Source organism: Danio aesculapii, chromosome 7 (genome assembly GCF_903798145.1).
Source record: "Danio aesculapii chromosome 7, fDanAes4.1, whole genome shotgun sequence".
Taxonomy (NCBI): domain Eukaryota; kingdom Metazoa; phylum Chordata; class Actinopteri; order Cypriniformes; family Danionidae; genus Danio; species Danio aesculapii.
In genome coordinates, this window is record NC_079441.1 from 15,126,793 (window position 1) to 15,139,292 (window position 12,500).

General features: G+C 35.0%; 1 pseudogene; it reads left to right on the top strand.

Moving 5' to 3' along the window:
- The window catches only part of LOC130232635 (protein arginine N-methyltransferase 3-like), a 62,885-nt pseudogene that overhangs the window by 6,421 nt on the left and 43,964 nt on the right, over positions 1-12,500 (top strand).

Genomic DNA, 12,500 nt, shown 5'->3' on the forward strand with positions numbered 1-12,500 from the left:
CAGTGTAGTTCAGTTTGTAGTGTTTAAGTTCAGTTCAGTTGAGCTCAGTTCAGTGTGGTTTAATAATCACTACTGAGAGTCCAAATATTGAAGGGCAAATCCAACGATGCGCAGCTCTACAGATCCCAAACCATGCAAGCCAGTGGCGACCAGCTTTGGATAATTATTTTTCTTTCTGCGTAAAAGAAAACCTAATTTAGGTCTGAGCTTCTTTACGAGATTTTTAATATGAATATTAAAACCCAATCGTTCATCAAGCCATATGCCCAAATATTTATAAATGTCTACTCTTACAATACAGTCCCCCTCCAGGGTTAAGATTGGTGAAAATTTCATTGGTAACACTTTACAATAAGGTTCATTAGTTAATGCATTTACTAACATGAACTAATCATGAACACTTGTACACAATTATTAATCATAATTGAACATTTAGTAATGCATTATTACCATCCAAGTCCATGCTTGTTAACATTAGTTAATGCACCGTGAGTTAACATGAACTAATAATGAACAACTGTATTTTTATTAACTAACTTAACTAACATGAACAAATACTGTAGTAAATGTATTGTTCATTGTTTGCTCATGTTAGTAAATGCATTAATTAACATTAACTAATACGACCTTATTGTAAAGTGTGAACCTTTCATTTATGTTTTCAGTTTTTTTTTTTTTTGCATTTAAAACTAACTTCAACTTCATCAGTGAAAGTTTTACATTTACATTATTTGTAAATTAAAAATTTCTCTCAAAAATTGCTTTGTGAAAAAAAGACTGCAGTTGAATAAGATTCAAATCGCCAAAAATACCAATAGTTTTAACCATACTTACTCAGTTAATTGGTTACTTAATGATTGGAAAATACAATGTATTAGTCTTCTAATGTTTTATTAATCAGATATTCTATGTATTCGGTGATATCTTTAATATCACTTTAAAAGAAATTAGAGAAATCCATATAATTCTACATGATCGCCATAATCTAATACACTTATCCCCCGGATTACACGGTTTAACAGCAATCATGCTCCTCATTTACTAGCTAATCCAGTCTATCATCATCACCTCACCACTTAAATCCAATCATTAATCCCAAAAGGTCAAAATCTCTGTGGGAGATAGTCTGTGGGAAACTGTGGGAAAGAAAGTCTAGGATTAAGCTGTCCCAAATCCCTCCTGTTTCTCCTGCATCGCTAACACTGTCCTTGGCCTAAATAAATTATTTCATAACAAATAATGTACTAAGCATTTTAGATTAATGGATCATAATTGCTTTTGCTTATCGAACACTGACGTTCTACAATAAAGTTTTTCATTATTATTATCTTCTTGTACATTCATCTTTGATCTGGATTATTCTTCATTTGGTGTCATATTTAGCATCAAATCCTTTCATTCTGTCAAATAAAACCCTGATTTTGTTTTATAAGCATCTTTGTTAATTTTTAGGTGCCTAATAAATCCGCATAATCTCCATAAAGTACTACATGGCTTCTCAGATTACATTGTTTAACAGCAATCATGATGGTAATTTACTCGCTAATCCAGTCTATCATCATCATCATCACATAACCTCTTAAAATCAATAATTAAATCCAAAAGATCAATATCTCTTAACCGTGTGAAAGTGTAGGATTAAACTGTCTCAAATCCCTCATGTTTCTCCCAAATCACTGACATTGTCCTTTAATTATTGATTATTATTGCTAACATTGTACTCTAATTTCCCTGGTACAAAAAGTGTTAAAGGCAGTTGAACTGATGAATAAAGCCTTTTTACGTGAAATAGAACTGTCTTTTAAATGAATATTTTTTATAGGATGCTAGACAATAATATATGTTGTGCATATACATTAAATAAGTCAGTATCAAAGCCAAAACTGGAGCTAATCTAACAATAAAAAATAAAAAAACTCTCAGTGCAAAAATTAGTACACCCGAATTATTATGTTGGGGGAAAATAGTAAATAAAATTTAAATAAAGGGGAAAAATCAAGATAAACATAAATATAAAATTTTGTTGAAATTTAGTTGTAAAATATGAAGACCCAGTTCATATGCCATTGTGGTGAAGCAGGTCCTTCAGTCCTTTGTAGAGTTCTTACGATTAGGGCCACCAGAATGTCGTTTAAGTAATCCAACAGTTAACTGTAAAAAAAAAAAAAAAAAATGCAGGGTTCCACACAATTCATTTAGGTTGTCCCAACAAAAATCGACACAAAAAAGTGGATTGAACATAAAACAATTAAGTTGTCCTAAAAAAAAAAAAATCGCAAAAATTGTTATTGTAAGCTTATTTTACGCAAGTAGTTTGAACAAGCAGCAAAATATTTTTTTTTTTGAGTGTGGTTGTTGTCGTGTCACGTGTCTAGCTTCCGTTCTTTAAGTTTCATAGGTGTCCTTGAACTCGATTTATTGTCTCATGTGCTCATTTCAGACCTTGTCTCTAAGGCCCCCCTTTACACTAATACTTTTTAGTTTTAAAATGCATAACTTCTGTTACAGTTATGCCTTCCGTCCACAGTACCCCGGAGTTTTCGAGCTCTGAAAATGGAGCAGGCCGTTTTCGTTTTAAATGCTGCTACTCCATGTCAGTGTGGATGGAGGAAAACAGGAGACATCTGAAAACGGAGACTGATTGGGGATTTCTCAATATTAAGTACACACAGTTTCTTTGTAAGTTCAGACTTCACAAGTTTGATATGGAAAACAATCTCCCGAGGACACGTCTGGTAAATCTTCAAAGGGAACAGTGTACTTTATAGAGTCATTCGCATCTGGCTACGTTGTATCTTAACAATAAAATGAAAACATGATATAAGGAACTGCCTGTTTTCATTTTGAAATATGTAAGGTGTCTTGTAGAACATATTTATATGACCGTCATCTTTACTGTCTGCATATTTATACCAAAACAGAGCCTAAAACATTTCTGCCTCCTTTCATTTTCATTGAAAAATTCATTGAAAAAACATACCCTGTCTCTTTTGCTGAATACCAGTTTTAATAATCAATAATGGCTGTAATAAAAGTGTAACACAATAAGTTTATACATTATAGGACGTAAAGGCAAGCAATCAGTCAGATGTGCAGAATCAGTGTGCGTGGTTACATAAATTAATATATTTATGTTTATTTATTATCTTTGCCAAACACATTACCTGTGAACAAGTAATAGATTCAAAAGACCAAAGTCGGGAATATGTCGTTACATATAGACAGGAATAATTAAAGATGATGTTTAACAACTGTAGTGAGATGAGATCCAGCAGTAGATCCTTGATGAACTGTCAGACGTGCGCTGATCTCACCTGGGTAGTTGTGCTCAAAGCACCCGCTGACTGCTTGGTGCTCAGATATCTGCATACGCTGCACCGCATGACAGACTGTGTGTACAGTCATGTGATGTGGCTTTTCAGTGGTATATTGTTGACGGAGAGCTTTTTCAGAAATGCAGGATGAAACGCTTTCGTGAACGTGGATCTTCAGGGTTTGCCACTCCATTGCTGTCTGTGTTGTCTGCAGCTTCTTCTCTTGTTCCACTCATCGACCACATTTCACAGTCGTAGTTAAGTGCAGGTAGAATGGTGGAGTTAAAGAGTTGGGTGCGGCCTTTGACTACTTTCGTTTGTGTGAGGACTTCTTGAATGTTTTAAAATCTATTCCATGCTTTGCTGTGTAGTCTGTGGATCTTGTTGTTGATTTTGTGGTCGTTTGTGACTTGTTGGCCCAGGTAGACATATTTGTCAACAAAATCGATGGCTTGGTGTTTCCGTTAGTGCAGCTACTGTTCCTTGTCGCCTGGGTCTTTTTTCCTGTTGATTCACAGGTCGACTTTTGCACTAGCGTTGTTGTTCTTGTAGCGTTGACTCAGTAGTTAATACGTTGCAGGCGAAGAGGATAATGTCGTCAGCGAATCAAATGTGGTTTTATTCATCAATCAAATGCGAATTGTATGTGGCTGCTATCCATCAAACCAGATGCCGCTATTTAAAATTTTTATTTTATTTTTTTTGCAAAACTTATTTTATATACAATAACTGTATTATCTTCATATTGCTAAGGATTATGGGTGACCAAAACCTTGTTTTAATGACTATAACCATTTAATAAAACAGTTTTGTTAAAATGCACCATAATATATTGGCCATATTTCCTTGAAGTTATAAATTTTCATTTTTCCAAAAAGGGTGTTTTTATTTATGCTGAGCACCATGTATAATAAAAATGTCATATGTAAATCCTTTCATGACAAATAATATACTAAATGCTTATGTTGAGATATGTGGTCCTAATTGCTTTTGCCTATTAAAAAATTCATTCATTCAATTTCCTTCGACTTAGTCCCTTATTTATCAGGGGTCACCACCGCGGAATGAACCACCAACTATGCACATTCACACACACTCGTACGCTACGGCCAATTTAATTTATTCAATTCACTTATACCACGTCTTTGGACTTTTGGGGAAGCCGGAGCACCCGGAGGAAACCCACACCAACACGTGGGGAACATGCAAACTCCACACAGAAATGCCAACTGGCCCTGCCAGGACTCGAACCAGTGAATTAGTAATAAATTCTTGTATATTTTAAATAAGACACTAAAGGAACAATAATCCAGAATCAGATCCTTGCATTCTGTGATATAAAACCTTGACTTTGTTCCGTACACGTCTTTATTACTGTTTTAGGAGTGTAAATCCATATAATCCCAAATGACGTCCACAATACTCCCCAGATTACACTGTTTAACACCAATCATGCTGCTCATTTACTAGCTAATCCAGTCTATCATCATCAACTCGCATCTTAAATCCAATCACCAGTCCCAGAGGATCAATATCCTTGGATCATATTCCCTAAACCGGACGAAAGGAAAGTATTAAACTGTCCCAAATCCCTCTCTCCTCCTCCTCCCGTTTCTCCCGCGTCGCTGACATTGTCCTCTAAATTAACCCAGTAATGAGATTAGTGTTTGGCTCGGCGGATGGAGCGAGCGCTACAATGGGACTCTGGAAAAGTGTGATAGCGCGGAGGTGCTCAGATAAGGATCGGTTGGGCAGAAATGCGCAGCGCAGCCTTGAGTAATGACTCTGTCCCTAGTAACATTAGCTGTCATGATAATGGAGTATTTAGAGAGATTGATGCTCAGGGTTACCGGTCAGAAAGGGAGCGATCATTTAAATAAGGAGGAGTGTGTGTGTGTGTGTGTGTGTGTGTGTGTGTATGTGTGTGTGTCGGTAGTTTTCTGACCCTCTGTGCCAGAGGTCATGAAGGAGGCGCTGTCAGATCGGGACGGTTTAGTGGTGTTGTTGTCGTAGTGAGTTTTCACTGCTGTGGTGGTAATTTGGATTAATTAGCAGCCGCTCTTTGAGGGATATTGACTCCCAGGCTAATTAGAGTAATTAACATTCATTGTTTCAGTCAGGCGAGGTCTTTAAAACTAGTCACATGCACTTTTGCAATTTAGGTTATTAAATTAGTTTCTTAATTCATATTTGGTACTTTTTTAATTGATTTATTTATTTTATTTGTTTTATGACTTAAAAAGAAAGTCAAGGTCTGGAAAGTAAACATTTCTTTATAATTTATGTTTTTGGTTCTGTGTTTGTAGTATTCTCTCTTTCCTTCCATTGGAAAATTTGAAAAGATTATTTAAAAGGGCAGAATGCAAGTATGACACCCAGTGGCTGAACTAGGTCTTGCACTCCTGGTTCAAAACACACACAAGTGCAGGTTGCCAGATTGAGGACATCTACAAGAGTGAGCCTGACTATTGAGCCTAAAGGCTGATTTACGCACGCGATAGAAGGATTATTTTTCATATTAGAAGTTTTTGTTCTAACCAACTCCTCGAATCGATATTTTAGAGATGGCTTCTAATTCTAGCAGCTGAACAACAGAAAACTGACAATGATCACCTCAAGTACACCTCATGTGCTTTATTCAGTGTTAAATACTAATAATGTGAGTCTGAATGCTGTTTTACATGACATTTATTGCCATACACTAAAAAAAAACACAGTTTTTTTTGTTACTGAAAACAGCAGCAGATAGTTCACCTCAGATCTTGAAAATGAAATAAATCATTTGAAATGTAACTTTAGAACTGTGACTCAGTGCAAACCAACACATATCACTGATTCAGCATGTACATTTGATAATGTTAAAGAGGTTTAATATGTATTAAATAGATTATAAAACTTACCATTTCGTTGGAGTGCAGTAAGTGCAATATTCTGTGCTTCTGAATGGATGTATTTAAATTTTTGTCATGTTTTGTCTGGTGCAAACAGCCAAATTGCTTATCACTGCAAATCTCCCCACGTAGCGTGTTGTTAGGACACAGAGGTTACAATGTAACCTACTCATCTAATGTTTACGTTTGTAATGTTTGTTATTTGCTAATTAATATGTGGAACTCTAAATCTGCTGAACTCTGAAAGATCTTATTTCGGAGTCTGTTACAAATTTTTGTTTGTTTATTTGTATGTTTTTTTGTAGAAAAATTGTGTTACTACAAAAATGTTAAGCAGCACTGAACTGTTTAATTGAATTGAATTTAGTTAATTTAATCAATAACTCTTTACAGTTTTCTTCAGCTTAATCCCTTCTCCACCGTGAAATGTTAACTGCCTAAATTTAACCAATATATTTATCATATTTTGTATAAACTTTGTTCATTTTAGTAAAAGACACAATTATGTTAATTGCATGCTATTAGCAGGTACAACCATTTAATTTTAATGATGGTAAAAATTAATGTTGAAAACGATTAATACATTCTTTAAAATAACTATGCACTGTTAGTACATGCTAGCTAATTGTATCAAATGCAATCATTCTGTAAAGTGCTAATGAGTATACGAATGTCTGATGTTGCTGTTTTAAAATATATGTTCATCTATGTCTAGATCAAATAATCTTGAAGACACCATCACACTGATCAAGGGGCCGGATCGAAGAAATTGACCTTCCTGTAGAGAAAGTGGACATCATCATTTCAGAGTGGATGGTGAGTGGATGATTATTAATATACAAATATGTTAAAATGCTTCGCTAAGAGAAGAAAAATGCATTAAACAAACAATTATTTTGCAACAAAATGCACTGCTCATTGAAGCATAATGGCCAGCTTTGCCTTATTACAGCTTAAAGCTCTGCATCCACAGCAATTACAGTTGGTTTTTACCTAAAATCAGGCATAACGGAAGTGAATGCGTCAGCGAATTTCTTTTCTGCCCAGTCATTTCCCTTTTCAAAACCTGCCCAGGTGTTGGCAGATGAAAAAGCTGAGATGTATTGTTGATTGATACTTGATATATTGCGGGCATAATTCATAATGGCATAACTTTCATGCACATTTTAGAAGCCGAACATCACTCCTGACTTATTTAGACATGACTGATGATGAGTATGTGAAGGTTTAAGAGATGCACGTTAATTTGCGCATCAACTAATCTTGACTGAAAGTAAAGTAGAATTTTACTGAATGTTTTACTGAATTTTTATGATATTTCACAAATGATCTGAACCAGCACTTTTGAACAAACTCTTATTAAAAGAGATATTACATTCACTTTTGATAAAACTTTTTAAACTAGAATTGTTTATTTGATCTGTTTTATCACTTGCAAAAAAAGCATTTAGTATTTCCCCTGGTTTAGCCTTTAATACTATACACACGGTCTCTGTAGTAAACATTAGTTTTCTAAGTTGTGTTTTTACACGTTTTTGGTTCTGTGTTTGTAGTATATTCCTTCCTTCCGTTGGAAAATTTCGGGCATCTTGGCTGGCAGTATAGTAGAATTTTACGGAACAGCCATATCACCTTGCAGCTGAAGACCGGTTTCTCACTGAAGCTAAGGAGGGCTGAGCCTGGTCAGTACCTGGATGGGTGACCACATGGGAAAACTAGGTTGCTGTTGGAAGTGGTGTTAGTGAGGCCAGCAGGGGGCGCTCAACCTGTGGTCTGTATGAGTCCTAATATCCCAGTATAGTGAAGGGGACACCATACTGTCAAACCGAGGTCCTGACTCTCTGTGGTCTTTATAAATCCCTTGGCACTTCTCGTAAAGAGTAGGGATGTAACTCCGGTGTCCTGGCCAAATACCCTCCATCAGCTCTTACCCATCATGGCTTCCCAATCATCCCCATCCACTGAATTGGCTCTATCACTGTCTCTCAGCTCCACCAATTGCTCGTGTGTGATGAGCACACTGGCGGCATTGTCCTGTGGATGCTGCACACTCGTGGTGGTGTGGACAGACCCCCAACCCCCAACCCCCCCCCCCCCCCCCCCCCCCCCCCCCCGCCCCCATGATTTTAAAGCATTTTGGGTGTATGACTATACACAATAAAATGCACTATATAATACACATTACATTACAATGTGTTTGGAAATTGTTTCATTTTTTTATTATTATGATATTTCACAAATGATCTGAACCAGCACTTATAAACAAACTCTTGTTAAAAGAGATTGAATATTACACAGAAATCTGATAAAACTCTTAAGATTTCAAACAACATCAATAATATTACATTTTAAAACGGATAAAATGTTACTCAGAAAACATAAAATCAATGAATTAATTCTGTGTAATTTTTTTTCACTTTGATTTATTTACCTCTATTAATAAAGGTACAATAATGTATAAAAGTATTGAATTTTTTTATTGATTGATGCATTAAAATGACTAAATCTACTGTATATTTAAACTAAATTTGTGAATTTTAATTAAAAATTTTTGTTGAACTTAAAACTTAAACCGAAACAAACTAAAATAAGAATAAAGAAAACAATCTTTAAAATAACATGGCTTATTACTAAAATTAAAATAAAAAGAGAAAGTATTATGGCTTACTAAACCAAATAAACGTAACTGAAATAATAGTATAAAAAGTATTGAATTGTTTATTTATAATCAAAGTGACAAAAAGAGGCATTAAAATGACCAAATCTACTGTATATTTGAACAAATTCTAAATTTAAATTCACAAATTTAGTTTAACTTAAAACTCAAACCAAAACCAACTAAAACAAGACTAAATAAAAAAAACCATAATAATAAAAAGAACATACTAAAACTAAAATTAAAAGAGAAAGTATTATGGCTTACTGAACCAAATAAACATAACTGAAATAATGAAAAAAAAATTGAATTGTTTATTGTCAATGTAAAAAAAGTGACAAAAAGAGGCATTAAAATGACTAAATCTAGTATGTATTTGAACTAAAATTTTAAATGAAAATTCACAAATTCAGTTTAACTTATAACAAAAATCAAAACAAGCTAAAATTAGAATAAAGAAAACAATCTTAAAAATATCATAGCTTACTTACTAAAGCTAAAATAAAAAGAAGTATTATGGCTTACTAAACCAAATAAACATAACTCAAATAACTATACAATACATAAAAACCTAATCTTTGATTGTTCTTGCTGATAAGCTGTTCATAAAGAACATTAGTGTCTTTTGTCATATTCCTATTGCTGTTGTTTATAAACTGGTTTCCTGCTGTGCCTGATGCCCTTTAAAATTGCATTAAAGTGACTGCAATGCATGACATATTGTGTAATTGCTTTGATTTCTATCCTAGCAATACACACAAAAAACTGTTCTAGATTTGGCAGTGAAGAAGAGATAACAGCCAGCATTGCTCTGCACTTCTTGTTTAAGCTCTTTTAATTTGTAGTCCACTATAGGAAAGGGGAAAAGTAGGTCATAACACTGAAGCCACCTAGCCAGAGGCTCCAAAAAAGGACATTGGAGAATCGTTCCCTAAATTTGGAAACCTCCAAGCCTTTCCCATGTGTATTCTACCAGCATGCTGTTTTCTGCTGTCTCTGGATTTTTTCATGGCTTGCAGGTTAATTGTGAAATAATAAATGTGTCTTATTTGGCCCTCTTTGTTTGCATGTTAGGGCTATAATTCAACAAACTCCGTGCCTGAGGCAGCGGCGAGCGTGAATATGATTTTCTTGCATGTATTTTATGTTTGTATGTGTGTGTGTGCAACGCTTCTGACAAAGTAACCTAAGATTTGGGTCACTGGAGCACATTATTTTATGATTACGACGTTAGCTTGCTAAATGGTGTAAAAATGCTGCCCTTCATCATCTCTGCAATGTCGTCCATTTCATTCGGAAAACCTCAGAAGTGTTTGTGTGTGGCCATCATTTCCTTGTGAAAGCAGAGAGCGTAATGCCGTTTTCTGAAAATCATTCTTCAGAATGCTATGGAACAACAGTTTTACAATTACCTTATTACGACGAGTGGTTGGAGACACATGTCCACAGAAAAATGCAGTCACCTCGGTCCAGCAGCTCTGATAGCTAACTCTGACGTGCGTGTCCATCTGAAAGGATTATAGATGCTGAATGGGGTCAGATGGTCAGGAGGAAAGCGTTGTTTGTACGGTGATCCACAGAAATGTCCAGAACAGAACATTACGGGTAGGATATAAACTCAGGTTTTAGCATAGACTGAAAACAAAATGGTTGTAGGATTTAGGATGTTTTAGGGAACACCATAAAGACTAGGAATTTAAAATACAGTGCTGTGAAAAAGTGTTTGCCCCCTCGCTGGTTTCTATTTTTTATTTATTTTTTTTTGGATGTTTATCTTGCTTTAATGTTTCAGGTTCTCAAACAGGGTTTTTATTACTAAGGGACAACAAAATACATGTGTGAAAGTTTTTCCCACCTCCCCGTTAAAAAATAACTTTGGTTTATCACAACTGAGTTCAGTTTCTCTAACTACAGCCAAGTCTGATTTACTGCCACACCTGTTCTCAATCAATCAATCAATCAATCAATCAATCAATCAATCAATCAATCAATCAATCAATCAATCAATCAATCAATCAATCAATCAATCAATCCACAATCACTTAAATGGGACCTGTCTGACAAAGTGAAGTAGACCAAAAGATTCTCAAGAGCTAGACATCATGCAGAGATTATGAGAAATTCAAAAACAAATATGAAAACAATAATTTAGATCTACCGATCTGGACATGGTTACAAAGTTATTTCTAAAGCTTTGGGAGTGCATCGAACCACAGCGAGAGCCAATGTCTACAAATGGCAAAAAACATAAAACAGTGTAGAACCTTCACAGGAGTGGCCGGCTGACCAAAATTACACACAAAAACATAACTCATCCAAGAGGTCACAAAAGACTCCACAACAGCATCCAAAATTTCCAGGCCCCACTTGCCTCAGTAAAGGGCAGTGTTCATGACCATAAAAAAAGAGTTCATGACCTTCATAATCATGTTCAACTCTTGTTTCTATTCTAATTTTGTAATCCATATGTTATGCCAGTGGCCAGTCGCCTGGAGCAGAGGGTCTATTGACCACCTCTGTACACTCTGCTCTCTGGTTTAGGAAAGGCTTTTCTCTCCACACCAGCCATCTCAGTCCCTAGTGAAAAAGTTTTTTTTTTTCAGCAGGGGACATTGTAAATGTGCAAAGATCTCAGTGTATGCCACAAAGCAGAGATATGCTGATATTTCTTTTTTTAAATGTAAAATCCCAGCACTCACAGTTTTAGTTTGTTTATATTAATGAGTCTTCTTTAGTTTGTATTATTCCTAAAAAATGTGGAGTATTTGAGAAAAAAATGAAAGGTCTCTTCACCTTAAATTTGTTTCAAATAATTTTGTTTAAAAATCGTGACTAAATCATGTCATGCGATTGGTATTGTTGTGACTCATATCGAATCGTAAGTCTGGTAAATTGTTACACCCCTAACCATGCCAGATTTTTAAAAATTATTTTGTGTTAATGTAAATAAGTGGGTGTGGTTAGTAAGCTAAGCCAGTAGAGTACACTGTACAACCATCTGACGTTAAGCGCTCCATTTAAAATGGTTTATCTGAAATAAAACTAAAGCACATTTTCAATTTTCAAAATAAGAGTCATACATGTATATAGGAAATATAATAAACTGTTGAACTTATAAAGTATGGGAAAAGTATATAATTGTTGTAAGGAAACATGGTGGCCAATCAAATGCTGCTGGCATGCGTAATAATGATGGAAGTCACATTTGGTGTATTGTTCTGATTGATCTGTTTTTCACCGGGATTTTACACACAGTTTTACATGAGAAGGAATAAATAGTTGTATTTGATACTCATGGTATGTCATTACCATGTACTGAACTCTCATTGTTCAGCTATGCCTATGTATATCTAGTTTTTCAATCTATGGCACCCTTAAAGAACCCGCTTCTTAAAAACAGATAATTTCATAAAGAGGGTCAGAACAATTCCTTCAAAGTATTAAAGTGTCCAATTGATGTGCTGTTTATAATCTCGTCACAAAGCTCATCTGGCTACGATTGATAAAATCTGTTAATTTAGACACTGCTGACATACAGTTTTTTTTGCGTATAGAATAAAAATAGGCATATTCAGATGCAAAGACTGTGACCATAAAGATGCCGATGTCTGCAGTAATTCTGAGAATGCAACGCTCTGT